The sequence below is a fragment of the Solenopsis invicta genome, chromosome 5 (assembly GCF_016802725.1).
Source record: "Solenopsis invicta isolate M01_SB chromosome 5, UNIL_Sinv_3.0, whole genome shotgun sequence".
Classification (NCBI taxonomy): Eukaryota; Metazoa; Arthropoda; class Insecta; order Hymenoptera; family Formicidae; genus Solenopsis; species Solenopsis invicta.
The window spans coordinates 13,556,380-13,575,238 of record NC_052668.1 but is presented as its reverse complement, the minus strand read 5'-3'; the positions used below and the strand labels follow the sequence as shown (position 1 = coordinate 13,575,238).

The window sequence follows — 18,859 nt, the reverse complement described above, 5'->3', positions numbered from 1 at the left end:
CGTAGAATTTTTATATCACTTGTATTAACAGTTTCCGTAACAAATTTTTATATCGCCTATACTAACGTAATTTTCATAACGCCTGTGGTAATGGATTACGCAACCATTTTATTCTGTTTGATAATTGAATTTCAGTTTCCTTAGTTTTTTCCACGTAATGGTATTTAAAATTCATCATATGCGAAACTCACCAGTAGTACCGAGACTGATGAATAAAATAGAATGACTAGAGATTTTTAAGTTTTGCATGCAAATTATGAATGGTAATCTGTGATAAAATTTTATTACTTGTTTTTTGCAAATGTAAAAAATTATACTTCTGTTTGTAAAAAAAATTTTATTTCTGTTTTTAAAATAAAACAGATAAAGATGGTATTTCATTACCCTTTATTTGGCAGATAATTATTTTACGCTCTTTAGTTCGTGTGCAATATATTGTTCTGATTCAATCTTACAAGCAATGTGCATCAAAGTAGAAAGAAATAGGAATGCCGAAAAAATACAATAAACATTTTAATATGTATATTAAATATATTAAATCATTACAATGTAGCACATATCAAATATAATCTATATTACACGTAGAAATAATATTATGCATTCTGTACTATCTAAATGTCTATTAAATTTATCTTTATTAAAATTGATGTTCATAACAGTAAGACCTGGCAAATTAACATAATTTAAAAAAAAAAAAAAAATGCGAATGAGCAAATACGCAAACAAATGAAAACGCTGCATTAAAATTCTTCAGGCAAAATTTATTTAAGATAAAATGACTTTGATGCATTTTTCGCAGTATCTCTTTTCTGTTCTTTCTTCATGTCATTGTCACGTTTTTTAGAATCTGTAGACAAGCATTAATGGTATTTTATGGTATTTCATGGCTACAATGTCACTGATTTCAAAGAAAAATGGCGAAAGTTAAGAGCACTACTATCATGCAAAAGAATGATAAATTAACGCTAATATACTTTTGAAATTTTTGGTATAATAATCTTATATCTTGGTATAATGTACTCGTATACACTGAGAACAAAATTTACTAAAATTTAAAAAATGCGTTTACGGCAAACACATAAATTATTAAATCAAGGAAACTATATTAAAATAATTTCCTTAATTTTACCAAATTTTTTTCTGTGTGTGTGTGTGTGTGTGTGTGTGTGTGTGTTTGATATACATATAGAATAACTTTAAACATCGAAAGTTGACGAATATAAAATCTAGGTGCAATACATAGACGCAAAAGAATGCTTAAATTGCAGAAAATCAATAGAAGCTTGAGAATATGTTGATTATATATGAGAAATAATGTAGTTGAAGTTTGATAGACGGATAGAAATTTTTAATCGCAGATTTAATTGCATACGTTCCTACTTTCCGTTGAACGGAGCACTTCCCGACTTTGTATCTTAACAAATTTTTTTTTTTTTCCTTTTTACTTTTAAGGGTCTTAAAACTTGCCCTCACTCTTTTACATTTTAGCACAAAACCTAGGAAAGACGTATAGGAGTTTTTACTCTCACGTTTACTAGTATACGTTACTACTTCTGGCTGAACGGGGCACTTCCGGGCCTCAAATATTAATAAATTGTTTTTTTTATACTTTTGTAATCCTCAGAGGTTATCCTCGTGCTTATAAATTTGGCACAAAACACATTTTCATTTTCTCTCCAAGAACGCAAACTTTACTTGTTCGAGAAATATCATTGCAATAGTGCCGCTTTATAAAATCGGTAGACTACTGAACTCGGAGATAATACGCGTAGAATATTACAACCCAGATAGCAAGTTTTCCGCACGTTGCTATCAATTTGATAAAAATGCGTTACTAAGTTGTTTTTTTTTAATGAAAACTGCTTCCGATTCTGATTAAAATATTGCTGGCAATGCATGCCGCGTATTCGATTTTACTATATAACAAGTTATTGGAAATTTTATATTAATAAGTTCTGTAAGCTATTGTTTTTCAATTGCCTGAAAAACAATTTCCTTCCCTTTAGGTTGCTCTGTACTGAAGGAATTAGCAACTTCATTATAGCAACGTGATTGCAACCAAAGGAAAATTTGTAGTAGTAAACTCCTCTTTTTGTGCCAGGAATGCATTGCTATCTGGGAATACAAATATCGAAACATATATATCATACGAGAGAGAGAGAGAGAGAGAGAGAGAGAGAGAGAAATATATAGAAATTATTTAAATTAAGGATTATAAAAAATATCGATCACACCGTTATTCACGCAAGCTCTCATACTCTTGCTGAACAATTTCTCATCTCGAGCTTCATATTTCCAGAAAAATTTTACGTTAAAACGTGACATATAACTGTTTTACGAGCGTCTCCAACTTAAATTTCTTACTTTATACGAAAGACTTGACGAAGGTGCTTGCAAAAGGATATTAATCGCTCGCAAAGAGATGAAGGTAAATATGAGATGCAAGTAACTCGGGGAGCTCCCCTCTCGGGGAGCATAATGTTTCGCGGAAATAGCGAACTTAAGGAACTTCCGATGTTCTTCGATCAAAGATGATATATAGATGCGGATCACTACCGCCCTATCTACTTCGTCACTGTATTTTGCCTCTTACCTCTGCGTCCAATCACCTATACTTCTCCGTAGGTTTCTTTGTATCACTTGCCTCAAGCTAGTGTATTTGCGAGACAAGATCGGTGAAATTAAAAGCCACCGGTTAGCATAGTAATCAAAGGACAAAAATAATCCGTTCACAATACTCTCGCCTGTCAAGATCACAAAAACCGCAATTAACAATTTGCAATTTTGAGAGTTTCAATCCGGTCGTAGTAAAAAATAGAACAAACGTGCTGGTAGAAGAAAAAAAAACATAGAAAGCAGTTGCTACCTTTCTCTTTCTTTGATTTACGCAATTGTCTCTTCTCTTTTTTATGTATTCCGTCTCTTTTACATGTCCCTTGAAACCTTATATTTTTGTGCTCGGTCTATTTTTTTCTACGAGTTTCAGCGTGAGAAGTGGAGCGATATTAATCATCGCAAAACACTTCCCTTTTATAACGTTGCACGTTGACAAATTATATTCAATTACGTCGCTCTTGTTAAAATCAAGATTAATTTGTTTTGTTGTGATATATTATATAAAATAATAATATTTATTCCACTTATTTTTCTCGATTTATTGAAGGATGTGATAAATGAAATATTTAAAGTGCAAAGGATAAAGTGTATAACAAAGAAAATATTATCAAGTAACTAATTATCATCGCATTAATATTCATTTATATACTCCTGTGTTTTTTAACACTACTTGCAATATTTTGTAATCCAATGACATAAGCGTCATTGATTATTATTATTTTGTCGTTGTGAAATTAATAAAGAAATTCTCAATGTTACAAAAACTTGCCCTTTTTAGACCATATTGAGATTTTGTCTTAACTAATAATGTTTAGAAAATTTACTTTTCTCAGCAGTGTTTCAGCTGATGTTTCTAGCGAAAAATTGATACTTCTGAAGGAAACCTAGAAAAATACCTATTTTTCAGTAGGTCGCACATACACTTCCGCATAATATTACCTTATATTTTAAAGCAATACACGATATACGTCATTCGCGCGATTCAATACCAATCGTTTCTGATCGTATGTAGATCCGTTACTTTACATAATGCAATGTTATTGTGAATGGATCTACTAAAATTCTCGTGAAATTTCATACAAGAAATTTCGTGGCCCATATCAGAAAGATAATCGGTATATCATGGTTAGTACTATTTCAACTATAATGTAACATACAGCTGTTTCTATGTTTTATCTATAAATCTATATTTGATCAACAAATTTCCATCTTGCGTTTATATATTTATTTATTTATTTATTTTTAGTTATGTTTTCACATTTATTTCGTAAGAACACAGAGTAAAGAATCATCTTCATTAATATTGACAGTGTATATTGTTGAAGTAAACAATGTTCCTGAGGGATATCTACCATGCGCAGTACCCTATGCCGACAAATTGCCGCCGAATATTTTATCGATCCCGTTAGCATATTCATATATTCATTAATCTACAATTTAAACTAAATATTGGGAGATACATTTAACGTTTAATCATAGCGTGTTATTAGAGGGGACTGCCAAATAAACGCTCATTCGGAGAGTAGTTCGTTTATTCTCTACCGAACTATACGAATTCATACGAGTTCATGGAAAGGTTTTGCTAATAGGAGAGTCGCTATTCAACGAGCACAAGTCAGAAATGTACTTTCAGCCATCGACGTGTAAGTTTAACATATCTTTTGAATCATTAAAGAAACTTTAGCATATTTGTACATTATTTACTAATTTCGCTCCGCAAGTATGAATTTTATGATGTGCATCCTAGCTTTCATTAGCCAAAGCATCATCACACAAGTTATGATCTATCAATAAGTTACACGCCAACTACTTGCCGACTCCAAATCAATCTTAACTCTAAGAATAGCAACGTACTTCATCTGGAAACTTATAAGTTTCTTATAAATACATAAAGCTTTTCTGCGTCTTTTTTTCCATACTTTAGTTCAACTTCTTTTTGACTACGTAAATCAATTTATTCTATAATAAATTCTATGTTATATCTTGATAAATTTACTAAAATAAAATAAGAGAATTTTGTAGATAATATTTGTAATATTGTTAGCATCATGTATTGAGCATTTCAACGGTTAATTAAAAAAAATATTAAATAATATTTACGTTTATTATTTAGGGGATAAAATGATACAACCCTATAAAGTGAATGCAATATGAGAATTTTTTATGCAACATCGTAGAGTTTATTTTTCAGAGAGAAAAATGCCTAAACATATCGCAATCTATATTTAATCCGCGAAATGATTTCCGAAATTATTGTCACATAAAAAAGTGATTTAGTAATGCAGTAACTATTAGAGTTTACTGGTGTAAAAGTAAAGCTGCTAAATTATCTTCGATACCTGACAAAAACTTAAGATAGATTCTTTTTTTTTTACATAAAAATCGCTAAAAATTGATATAAATACTGTAAAGAATAAGTTTTAACATTTTGCATATTATAATACAGTAACACTATATTGATCATAAAATTATTTAATTTAGCATGTCATATTGCATTTATTTTAAAATATTTAAAATATTTAAATTTACTTTCTAACCTGATGAGAAAATTAATATTTTCACTCGTTCGTTGTACGTCAAAGATATGGCGATGCGACTGTATTGCCGCTAAATGTCATCGGCAATTTAAAAATTACACAGAGAATTTAAAGTCGTTTTATGTTGTTAACGCTTCCGGCTTAAGCAATTAATATTCTTTTTTCTTTCTTTGTGTTCTCCTCGAAATGAAAGATTGGTTAATTAAATTCAATTCATTGATTGATCAAAAGTAATTCTCTTTTTTATTTAAATATTAGCAATGTATTTATATTTAATTCCAGAAACAATATTATTATTTTTCCTAATATTATTTTTAAAATTGCCACTGAGTTCAAACAAATGGAAATTTTTTGTTTAATATCTTTAATCAATTTGGTGCTTCAAAATTGATCGATCTGATGTTTGAAGTACGAGACAATCAATCTGAATCAGTAATCAAATCCTTTTATATAATGTTATCCTAGATAATAACGTCACAATTAATCTTTTCGATTAAAGGAGAAGAGGGAAAAATGAGCATTTTTTTGTTATAGTGTCATATGTGTATGTAAAATTTAATTAATAATGGATACGCATTCGTTTATCTCTTAATTTGAAACTTCGACATTTTCATAATTATACCAGAACATTAATTTCATAATTACGCGATTATCAGTCTTCTAATTATAATATGTGTTTGTAATACAATGTATTATTTGCTTACATATAATTATATCTTTGTATTTGTAACGCAAATTGCATAAACAGACCGCAAGCGGTGTGACTTCAGTCTAATTCAAGAGCAATCTGTTTGCTGTAAACAATGAGATAAATATATGCATCGATAAACTTCACATCGCTTTATTGAAGGTTTACAGGACACCACAATTTAACAGTACGCTTTGCCCTAATTTGTGCGTGACAATAACTGAATACATTATCAAGCCACTTTCTTGCTAGAATTGCGGAATTGGCATCTCTATCAAGGCAAAATCAACGAGGAATCAATTTCAAAGATTGAGCTCGGTGGTTAACGAGCATAAACATCGTTGATACGAGGATATCGTCTTTCAGCAACGTGAAAACGGTGAGGATTTTAAGCTTAACAGATAATGAAAATTTATTGGATAAAATATGTAAAAATAAGTATAAAAAAGGCATCTTATAAATATATTCAACTCTTTGTTCAGAGATCGATATATAATTATTATAATATTGTATATATATTTATGTTTGGAAGAAAAACAATCTAAAATGAAATCAAACGATGAAATAAATCTCTCTTTTTCTCTGCAAGTAAATTGGATGATATTCCAGGAAATACGAACATATCCCAGTCTGATCGAATCCCAATTTCTTTATAAATTCTATGACCAATTTGGAATAAATATTTTCTTAACCAAAACTCAGAGTAATTTTTTGAGATTTTTAATTTGCATCTCATTTCATAGTTTTAATTTTCCTTTCTACATGGGGGAAAGTAGGATAAATCAGGTCTATTTGAAGTTTTTGCTCTTTATAAGATTCAAATGAGTTTATAATTTCCTTCATTTTTACTGCAGACCATTTTGATATATCTCTCATCTGCGTTGAACTATAGCGGAAAATAAAAATATGCTGTTTTCGATACGATTTGGAACTACTAATTCCAAGTTGAACCACCTTTCATTTGAAATCACCCATATTTTTGTTGATTTTGTTAACAGAATTTTATGTTTCATCAAGATTTTAATGTATTATTTTTAGTATTGAATAAAAACAAGCAATTAAAAATCAAAAATTTAATCGAGAAAAAGAATTGGTGAAAATTCAATTAATTCGAAATAAATTAATAAATGGAAGGTGTACAGAAAAGGGCGCATATCCACTCGCATTGGCCTAGAAATTTTTTAATGTACCAATCAAAAAAATTTATATTAAATTAGCCAATCAACGATGCAATTACTCAAATGGTGACTGAATGTAGACATCTCGTCTATTCTATGAATGTTATGACAGAGAACTCTCAAACTGTTGTCACATTCTTGTTTCTTATAATAACTTTACATTATGAAGCAGAAAAATTTATCAAATCGTAGGGAAGAGAAGTCGTACAGTACCGAATACAATAAGTTATTTTACTGTGATTTTAATGTGGTCCAGAATAATTGATTTTTATTAAACACATTGTTACATTAAAACATCTTTTAAAAACCCGAGAATCTACAATTAAAAATATCTTCAAGCAAAAGTGTAAATTATTTAGAAAAAATTATCCAATTTTCATAAAATTTAGAAATTGTCTTTCAGTACTGAATAATTTTTTTTTATACCAGATTTTTCAAGTTTAAACATAAAATCTGCTGATAATTAAAATTAAAGTAAATACTTAAATTCTTAAACTACATATCATTTTTGCAAACAAAATTTTTGTAAAAACATAGAAATGAAGAAGGAAGAAATCAAAGGAGGAATCAATGCCGAAAAATAAGTGAAAATACTCGAACGTTACAAAAATATAGTTTTACGCTCACCATATGACTTCTTCACTACTAAACGGAAATGGGAGTTTCTCACCTGTGTTATATAGGAAGGGTATAATGTTAACAGACATGGCAGTAAATTGCTGGTACCTAGTGTTAAAAGCAATTACCCGGCACTGTAAGATGTGCGGTACTCTCCCCTATTTATTTAAATTCACAAGGTTTGAAACAAGGTGCCACTTTCCCTTACTGAATATAAAATACTGTAACAAAAAATGCAAATAAAACGCGATGTTTAAATCTCTTTATTCAGTTTGCTGCAAAGTTTAATATGAAGTGGAATAAAATCAAAGATGACATTGCGTCCTGGCGCTTTCGATCGATGTGTATCGCGGCGTCTACTTCTGCTAAAATGCACATTAATCAATATGACAACGAGATGTTATTCCCTATTATTTGCCAATGCTGTCGCTTTAAATAATAATATTGTGAATCTCATTCTGGATCCGCATGAAAATAGTATGTGAACCAATTGCTATATGTCATCACACGTCAAACTTTTTGATGAGAAAGAAATGGAATACATGCATTTGAACAGTTTCTCTTTATATTTGTATATAAAATGTTCCATATATTACCAGAAATATTCTTCACGATGCGAAACTCCCATATGCGCAAAAATATTGAGAAATAAAATAGACTTAGAAAATATTAACGAAAGATGAGAAATAGAATTTCTGTATTTAAAAAAATTGTAATAGAAATGCAAGAATAGCTTTCACGCGTTGCATTATACTGAACGTGCACACAGAGATTACATCGGCACATATAAGATCGCTCAGTTAAGAGAATTGCTTACAGCAACGGTATTAAAGACCATTTTCAACGATATAACTCCTTTCTTTCTATTGCAGTTGAGTTAGACATTTTCTCGAGAACACGGTACAATATAATTTAATTTTTTTATGCATTGTACTGGTATGTAACATATTTATAAACAATATGCTGTAGATAAATTATAAATTATTTTGATATGCCTAATATATGTTTTATATTACTGAAGATGGCACATATTATGTAATAGATTTTCTTTACATTTAATTAAATAACTTTTTCTTTGCTTAAGTATGATCTTTTGTTAAAACAATAAAAAAATTGATATAAAAAATTAATTGATCTTTACGTCGCATTTATCATTATCCATTAGTAATCGAAGAATTTTCCAGGTAAGCCAATATGCATGCCATTCGCGTTTTATAAAAGGGCGATGTGTACATTTTGCAAGAATTACGAAATATATATTACGAATATGTTACAAAACATATGAAGAGACAATTTTCTTTATCAAATTACAGTACAGTTTGTGTCAACATGCAGGCGTATAGCTGCATTTTAATCATACTTTAAAATATGATTTTACATACGCGGACATTTATTACGTCGTAACTGTGACCAGTTTAAAAAATGCATAATCGCATTTTTACAAAAGAAATAGCTAATTGCATTTTCCGTCATTTAATTTTACAGCAAAATATGTAAACATCCAGTAATATCATTATGTAGCTTCATTTCAAATATTAAAAAATTTATCACATTACCTTATCATATGTTTAAAGTTCCTCTGTCAGTTAAAATTTATTAATCTATAAAATTATGTAACGAAATAATACAAACAACACGAAACGTATTACATAAAGCGTAAAAATATGTGATACCATAATAGAGATTATACCTATTCTATTATAAGATCACGTATAAAATACTATGGTGTCAGGAAAATAGGAAAATTCTATTTTACTAAGAAAATATTCGGGAATGAAGATCGTATCTTCAACAAGAATTATAAATCAAAAGTGGTAACACCTTTGAAACATGATATATAATGAAAATAGCATAGAGTATATATGTGTACAAATTTCTGTTCACTGTAAGCGCATTTCCTATTATTAGAAACCATCTCTTATATGTCAGCAAACTGCGTTCTACTCTATATAGAAATTACGTATGAAATTATAGTTTCTAGACTCTCTTTACAATCATCCTGGGAAATTTCATGAAGCTAATGATGTAAGTAGAAATCCGACAGACTTTTCATAATAGAAAATCGGATTAAACTTTTTGAACAATTCAAAATCGCACAATCTCGACTCCCAGATTTTCATATGCCACCTGATGCATTTTCTTCGCTCTCTTACACGTGTATATATAATAAATGCACAAAATGTTTTACTTTTTCAAACTGCATTTACAATTGAATAACACAACTAAACATTTATAATATTATGTTATAATTAATAATTGTTATTTCTTAATTGTACAAATAGTTAAATAGTATAATTTTCATTAAACTTATATTATGCAATTAATTAGTGATTAATTAGCAATTAAATAGCTTCAATGCTGATCAATTTTACGCTTGAATGTTCTTTTGCTATCGCTCGTTTAAATATTCAATTAAAATAATAAAAAATATTTTACAATTATTTCCATTAAGCAATATTAAAATTTTATAAATCAAAGTATAATTATATCATGTTTAAAAATTCTTTTTTAATTTTTTAAATACGATATGATTACACTTGGAAGAAAATTTAAGTTTTTGCAAAATTAAATTTTAAATACATTTTTAAGAGATTTTTTGTAAAATTGTTACAATTTTTTGTTTATGTAAAATAATATAGTTAATTCGCAGATAACTAACGTATTTTGTAGCTGGGATGTATTAATTATTATTAATAATTATATTATTTACATGTTTAAAATGATAATGATAACAACTTTAATGTTACGACTTCCGGTAGATACTTTTGCAATTGAACATTATTAAAAAATCTTGAACAGATTGTCCTTTACATAACGAAACGTTTTGTTATCAATAACATGTTCTGTAAACAATAAATTTTAATATGCTTCTATTGTGCTTAATGTGTGTACTAAACTCTAAGAATATATAATATATAAATTGTTTTACACGTCACGTTTGAACTGAACTCGTATGGAATCGCCAACAGTCGTAAGTTACTTTTCATAATGTTATTTTCTTTCGCTTTACAACTTTATCTGTTTTACTTTTACACCTTTTTTTTATTCACTTTAGAATAGGGCTATCATACAAACATGTAAGAATATTTATAGCCTGGGGACTAGAGACCTACAACGTAGCCAGAAAATGCAGCAACAATAATTCAGTAAAGTATCAAGAACATCTTCGCAATATGGAATTTACGCGTTTAACTTGGCTGAAAATTTTGTTGAGATTAATTCGTAAATCAAAACAATATAATTGTATTTTAATAGAATATTTATAAAAATATTCATTATTGTATTATTTATAATTTAAGAAATAACAAACTTTATTTACATGTATAATTAATGCTATTTATTGTAAAAAATATAATTTTTTCAAATCATTTAATAAGTAATTAATTATTAGTAAATAAATAATTGTTTAATACAACAATTAATTAATTTACATCAAATTAAAAAAAAAAATTTTATCTAACATTTATATCATCTTTCCTCGCTTCCGACAACTGAGGAATTCAAATGTGCAATATTTCTATACTTTTGATACCAAAAAGTACTGTATCCTTTGTTGCAAAATGCTTTTCAAAATGTGCTAAGATGTGCAAGAACACATTGCGAAAGAGAATAGTAGAACAGAGTAGTAGAACAATATCAAACGAAACTCTCGCATAACAATAATCGAATGAAAATTGAATGTATCAAATAGTGATAGCAACTATTCATTCGACTGTCGAAGCTTCTAGTCTCTGCCGAAACTTTCTGTTTGATGACAGGTACCGTACAATGAACTTTTGCAACAGGCTTGAAAGCGTCACCGAAGTTACTTAATATTAAACTAGTTACTAATGTTCATACGAGTATTTATAGCAAGTTTCCTTTCCTATTCTACATGTTAATACACGCGCGGAAAGAAAGATCTAGAGATAATTGACATGTTTATATCTTCAGCGAGTTTATATTTTCAAAGTTATTGCTCATAAATATGATTTGGTCATACTTTTGCATAATTTAATTATTAATAAATTCTTTTTCTTAAATGGATCTTTCATGATTAAAAATGGTGATCTCCATTTGCATATTCATGGTGCAATACTGAATGATAATTATTTTTGTAAAGGTGTTTTCGGTGGTTCACCATTACTTTCCGAGAGATGATTGATTAAAAATTTTATATGTCCTGGATGAATATGATCTGAATGAATAAGGAAGAGTGAGGTACAGACGAACGCGGGATAAACGCAAACGCAGCAATAATATGTTAAAGAAAGAAAACGTTTTTTTTCATCGATTAACAGTTCAGTTCTCATGCAGTGCCAGACAAACAGTAGTAGCGTGAAATTGGGTAGCGTTCAAAATAAATATAATTAAATTTTTTCAAGTAATTTTTTCTTGAATTAAATTGTAATTTTCTTGAATTAAAGTTGCTGTTGTGAAAATGATACAAATGAATTTTAATAAAGATAAAATAAGCCCAAATACTATTTTATGAGCAACGTTTTGTCCGTAACACTCTAAACTACTTTTGTCCTAATCTCTAAAAATCTCAACATTCGTCATTACCCAGAAAGGTTTGTCAATACTTTTTTTAATTTATCTTTTTTAATTTCAATAATTAATTATTTTAGATGCCACAAAATTATAACAAAAAAATCGAAACCAATAATGTAGAAGATTTGCAAAAAGCGTAGAGGATGCGGGGAATAAGGAATTACTTCCCGAAAAAGTTGCTTGTTTATGAACAGTTTACTCTGTGCTTATAACAACGATATTTAACCATCTGTAATTGTCTCACGTGGTGTTTATGATCTCCACGGTAGTTGGGGTAATCACTTAGTGTTCCATTTTTTTTATTAAAAATTAATCTTATATTTAAATTTTATCAAAACTAATTATTAATAAGTAATTAATAAACGAGTACTTTATGTATGATTATAAATAAAAAAGGAACTTGTATTTTACTCGGCTTTTGTTTGACTTTCTGCTTAGGTGTTCATAATTACCCTACTCTTCCCTATCCAGATTTTTTGACACAAAGGGCAGACGCGCGACTCTTACGTTTAATCATCAATATTAGTAAATTAATTTATTAGTAAATAAATAATTAATATATTTTGTGCCGAATCAATCTTACATGATTTGTTTATCATACAGTATAAGTATTAATTTTAATTATTAAATATTTAATCGGTATTTCTGCTTTATTCTGCATTTATACAATAAATAACAGATTTTTTTTTTAATATTTTTGGTAATTTTTTAGTCGTTATGTAATATATTTTTTTTCACAAATGTAATAATGCTGCGTGGATCACCGATGACAAAATTAAAAGAATCATAGATACCTTAAAATTTAAAAAAAGAATATTTATTTAAATTATTTAATTAATTCATATTCTATTTTAATTTCTTTTGTATACGTTATTATCTGATAGAAAAAAAATGAAGATTTCATTCATATTGTTATAGAACTTAAAATCCGCTACTGCACTACGCAGATGAGTACCAGATGAACGTATTCGACATATAAGTATGAATTGTAATGGGTAACATATATTTATCACAAATTTAAAACTATCGTTTATAATCTTTTTTTTTTTTTATTATTGCGCATTTACGAACACAGACACCTTATTAAATGCAAACACTTATATTAAAAATCTCACGGATATGTCAGAGATAAAAACGACATTACTACGATATTAAAAAAATACAAAAATACGGATATTAAAAACATGCGACTATAACTAAAGCATAGCTACGTGCTTTTAATATCCGCAGATGTAGTATATTTTGATATAATCCTATCGCACACTTCGTTTTATCTCTCGTAATAGAAATAATAAATTCGAAATATTAATCGATACTTAATTTAACTTTAAAGTGTTAAATGATGTTTATTTGCCTACTGAGATTGAAGCAATTAAGAGAGAAATATTTTACTAGTAATTAGAAACTAACAACAATCAAGTACATTAAGTCATGCAATGTATATCTAAAGATTTAATGTCAAATAATGTTATTCCCTTATTAATTATATTTCATTATGACTTATTTGAGAAAATAAATTAGAATAGTTCGTGAAAGCAACATTGTACTGTACTTTAGAGTATAATATCGTTCCTCAAGTACATGTTCGAAAACTCAGATAATATGAAATATGCAAATGCAAAACGTATTGTTATATTAAAGATCATATTTGTCAAAATACATATATAGATGCTTAAATAAAAACTTAAAAAAAGTTAATTACGAATTTATAAAAACCTAGTGTAAGAAAAAAATAATTTTTGATTTGAACACACTGCTCATAGTGTTGACATTATTTTTGATATTAATCAATATTTTCTTGTATACATCTGATACAAAAATATTTAAAATTAAAAATGAAAATTTCATTTAAGAAGCAGTTATCTTGTCTGTAAGTATTTGATCAATGACACGGATATTAAGAACAAAAAGTAATTCTTGAAATATGTTTACTTTTTAAGTTTCTTCTTCAAACTTCTGTTTCGTAAAACTGGAGCATTTTCACAAAAGGAGGTTAAATCAAGTAACAGTTACTATTAAAACAAAATTTTCTTAGCAGTTTGTTTCTGCAATATTTATTTTAATGCATTTTTTGTTTTTGATTATTTCATTTCTCATTGTTGAGATTACAAATGCAAATACAATTGAAAAACTAGACTAACATACCCAAAATATTATAAGGATTACTACTATAAATTATATGTAAAAAATAAAATAAAGAACATAACGTTAAACATTGTGTTGAATTTTAAAATGATAATCATATTATAATGTTTAGTAATATATACCTGAACAAATTCTTTGGGAAGAAGTTGCACACTGATGCTTTAATTTTTATTTTAAAGATGGAAAATTTTTTTATTTTTTATTTTGTAATGTAATCTCTTCGATCAATGTATCAAAACCAATAAATGAAATATACGACAAAGTTTCACACCACAGAGTAAAGTGTAAATACGAATTTATAAAGTATAGCAGCGGGATATCAATTCGGGATATCAGATCGAGTGCGCAGCGTAAACTGAAGGGAATCTGGAGTTCACGGAAGACCGACGGAGGTCCGTTCGACGCAGTCGCAAAATATCAAGCTTCCATCTTTATCCCTTTACCTCATCTCTCCGGCCTTTCTCACTTTGCCAGTCTTTAGCCCCTCCAAAGCTTCTCAAAAGCTTCTTTTTGGGAAAAAGCAATTAAAAAAGAGAGATCTATCGTGTGTCAGTGCAATTACTAAATTGCATGTCTCATGTTCCTTCCTGCGTGATTTCGGTTTAATTACGTACGTTTCAAGATAATAAATAGGATTTATATACGTAAGCAAGAAGCTTTTCTTTTTAATAGTATAATCGAAAGCTTGTACAATATCTGAAATAAATCTAAGGAAAAAAATAACTGTTTCTAATATTTTTATTAAAGTAAAGAAAATAAAATTGCTTTTCAATTTGATTAATTTAAAACATTGCAGATATATTGATTTTTATATAATTTATAACATAAAATTTTATAAGTTTTAGAAAACTATATAATTATTATCATAGAATTATACTATTTCTTGTTTGTAATTATACAAAAGAAATAAAGATCATGATTTATATTTTATTTATGTAGAAATATTAGTGTATTAAAAATATTACTTTTATGCATATATAAAAAAACGTAATATTATACAAAAATTATCATTTAACTTTAAAACGTTAATCTAGAACTGTAATCTGTTATCTGATCATGTTTTCAAATAAAATTTGTAGATCCATTAAATTTTTAGCTTTGTATTGATAACAAACATGCACACAATAGATATATTAGTTTCTGTATATCAATCACTTTGATTATCATAGAATCATACGTACATAGACGTAGTCATAAAGTATTTTTGTATGCGTATATAGAAAAAACAATTTTACTGCGGCATCTAAAAATTTAGTTAAATACAGATAAGAAAATAATTTTATTTGAGGCCATCAAAATAATTATGTAAAGTGCATGATAATGTTGCTGCAAACAGTTTTGACATTTGATACAGCTTTTAAAATGGTTCAACATACATATTTTCAGATTTGTACTTCAGCAAAATTGTTCTTTCCACGTAAAGTATTCTTATGAAGTATAAATGTTTGTTTTAAGTTTTAATTAAATGCTTTTCAATCACAATTGAATTGATGAGAGGTCGTTCTTTACATTTTTAATTAATATAATTTACATCTTGTCTTTCGGATGAAAATAAATTTCATCTATGACAATGGTATTTTTCGGTAATTCTACTTGTCAAATGATTATCCAAGTACTGTCTACAGATAAATTATTCATATTAGGCTCTGCTATCAGTTTTCCCTGGGTATCCCTTGTAGTGAGAGACGTCGGCGAAGATATTCAAGAAACGCGATCTGCTGTCGCTAAATCGCCGCTCTCGGCCATTTGGCGTTTCGTTTGCGAATCGACTTGGAATTCAATTAGTATTCCCATGGTAAATGAAACACCAAATGGACCAGCTGTACTTACATCCAGTTCTCATGTGCACTTACACTTTCTCAGTACCGTCGCTGATTTTTTTTTTTTTTTTTTCAGTCTCAACCTTCAAGTGTAGAATATCAAGGCGCATCGTCTTATCTCCTCTTCTGTTCTTTGCAATAGTGTACCAGTGCATAAGTGTTTTACGTTCTAGTTTTTCGATTGTACGGGTTTTCAGATTTAGATTTCGAGATTTGATTCTTCGTGATTGATTACCTATACGTTGAACCACTATTGGAAACAGACAAAAATAAAATCGGACGGACGTGAAGGCAAACAATGCGTAGGTACGTTTCTTTTTTACGATTTAATTTTTTTTTATTGACTGTATTTTTTAAGTCGAAAAATGATCTTGCGTTTTCATAACTGAGATCGATCAATGATAAGATAATTTGAGTAACTGATCAGCGTAAATTTCAACATTCCTTTTCTATGAAAAATTAAAAATAATAGAATGTGCAAATTTGTTTGATATAAATTTCATAAATAAACTATGCAAAATAGTTATATTGAAATAAAACTTGAAATCTCGATTTTACTATCACACGTTATACGAGAAAAGCCAATGTTATGCTAGCTGTACATTGAAATGCCCTTATCATAAAATTTCACTTTATATTTCTTTTTTAGTATCTATATGCGTATCTCACATACGCATTTATAATTTGAACTTTAATTATATGTTATACGTTTTCAGAAAAAATGGTAACTTGAAATTACCATACGTATTAAGCAATTACAAACATAATCGTATTATTGTAATTATATATTAACTCTTACAAAATTGATATTTCGTGTTTGATCGATTTCTAACCATAAAAGTTTTTCAAAATAAAAGTTTTACAAAAATAATTAAATTATACAACTACGTTTTTTCTTTCTCAAAATAAAATACAGACATTTCCTCTATAAACTTGAAAGTATGTTCATGAATTGTTAAAGATTTTTTGAATATATAGATCCATCATCTACAGCTCCATCATCTATTTACATAGATGAAAGATAGCCAGACGCAAGAGTACCCATGTACTCTCGGAAAAAGTAACCGTTTTTTATAATGTACTGTGAAAGTTAAATGTTTGTGTTCTGTTAAATGCACATAGCTATTTTTTTGAAAAAAGTAGGACTCTATTATCTTTTTCGTCACGATTACTTTTATTTAAAATACAATGCGACAATTAAAATGTATATTTTAGTTTATTAGTTTTTAAAATTCATAAAATGCAAATAACGTGACAGTCTGAACGGCAATTAAAAATAAGAATAAAGGAACATAAAAATAATTTCTAATTAGATTCTTCTAAACCTTGGAAAAAAGTTTTATATATAATTATATATAATTCATTCTTATCGACTATAATAAGTACGTAATGTTTTTTCTTCTCTCTCACACACACACACACACACACACACACACACACACACACACACACACACACACACACACACACACACACACACACACACACACATTAATATAAACATTTTCACGTATATTACTTTCATTTTATACATTGCTATTTTATTAACTGGCCTTACTTTTTGGCATAATTTTGTTAACTCTACCGGACTTTTATTAAGTTCGATTTCTCATTCTCTCTACAGAACAAAAAATCAATTATGAGCATTTTTTATTCTGCCTACCCTTTTGGATTACAATTTTATAATCTGGATGTTGTAACATAATACATTTACATAATAACGGCTTGACATTAATATGTTAATCATTGATCTAATGTTTCAAATTGCATGTAAGTTGACTATTCTCTCTGTCCCGTTGTTCGTCTTGAAAACTATAGCAAATTTATTGTTTTAATTATGTTTTTCCTACATTAATGACTTTTGTATTTATTATCGTTGTTAAAAAAGACTCTGTAAGTTGAAACATCACCCACAGCATTTCGTTTGAGTTTCTGATATATTGTTTTATATTATCGTTAACATATAATGATATTAACATATAACGAACACATTTTGAGAAGATTTTAGTTGTTGTTAAACTTATTATTTCCTATAATGTTGTTTTACGTAACACAAACTGTTTACTTATTATCATTTATTATTTACTCTTTATTAAATTAGTTTGAATAAAAAGAACAAGTCTGTCTCAATTCTGATGAGATATTTGCAGATCATTACGCCCGTTTTGTTGGATAGACTACAGATAAAACAAACAAGGCATTTTTAGCTATGATATCTAAGTGGCGTATCATCATAAGACGCAGTATATACTTTGATACTAATGTTCCAATAACGGTAGTCCATAAAAGTTAACAAGAATGCTGCTCACACACAGTATCAGAGAGGTAAAAGGATAGTTATGGTGAAATATCTCTACTTATTGTTAGAGTAACTTTTATTACATAAATAAAATTTTTTTTAATAATTATTTTAACAGAAAATTTCCAAAATAGGCCTACACACCATATTCGAGTACAACATTTAATGTTTATTTAAATTAGGTATATAATTATTCAATTAAAAATTCTACGTGATACCTTTAAAGTAAGGAGAAATTTTTTTTTTACATAAATTTTTATTAACATTTTATTTCATAAATACAATATACATTTCGAATAAAACAAGTTATATTTTCCTAAAGATGTTATTTAGCTTCACTCGGTCGTGTAAATGCTGCCTGGCGTAAATGTGAAACAAACCATAATATGCTATTTACTCAACTTGTGAGACCTTGCAGTCAAAGC

General features: G+C 28.2%; 2 protein-coding genes across 6 annotated transcripts in view; one reads left to right on the top strand and one right to left on the bottom strand.

Moving 5' to 3' along the window:
* The window catches only part of LOC105200038 (neuropeptide CCHamide-2 receptor), a 106,489-nt gene that overhangs the window by 22,942 nt on the left and 64,688 nt on the right, over nucleotides 1-18,859 (bottom strand). For 2 of the 5 annotated variants that reach the window (XM_039450055.1, XM_026132647.2), the window contains exon 1: nucleotides 14,438-14,712. The exons of 2 other annotated variants lie outside the window; for them this stretch is intronic. The gene's annotated coding sequence lies outside the window, so the exon portion shown is untranslated. Of the gene's footprint in view, nucleotides 1-14,437; nucleotides 14,723-18,859 lie in introns of those variants that run through there. One more of the 5 variants, XM_039450056.1, reaches the window with a different exon arrangement.
* LOC105200046 (neuropeptide CCHamide-1 receptor) overlaps nucleotides 16,232-18,859 on the top strand; it is a 55,672-nt gene continuing 53,044 nt past the window's right edge. The window contains exon 1 of the mRNA XM_039450054.1: nucleotides 16,232-16,441. The gene's annotated coding sequence lies outside the window, so the exon portion shown is untranslated. The remainder of the gene's footprint in view (nucleotides 16,442-18,859) is intronic.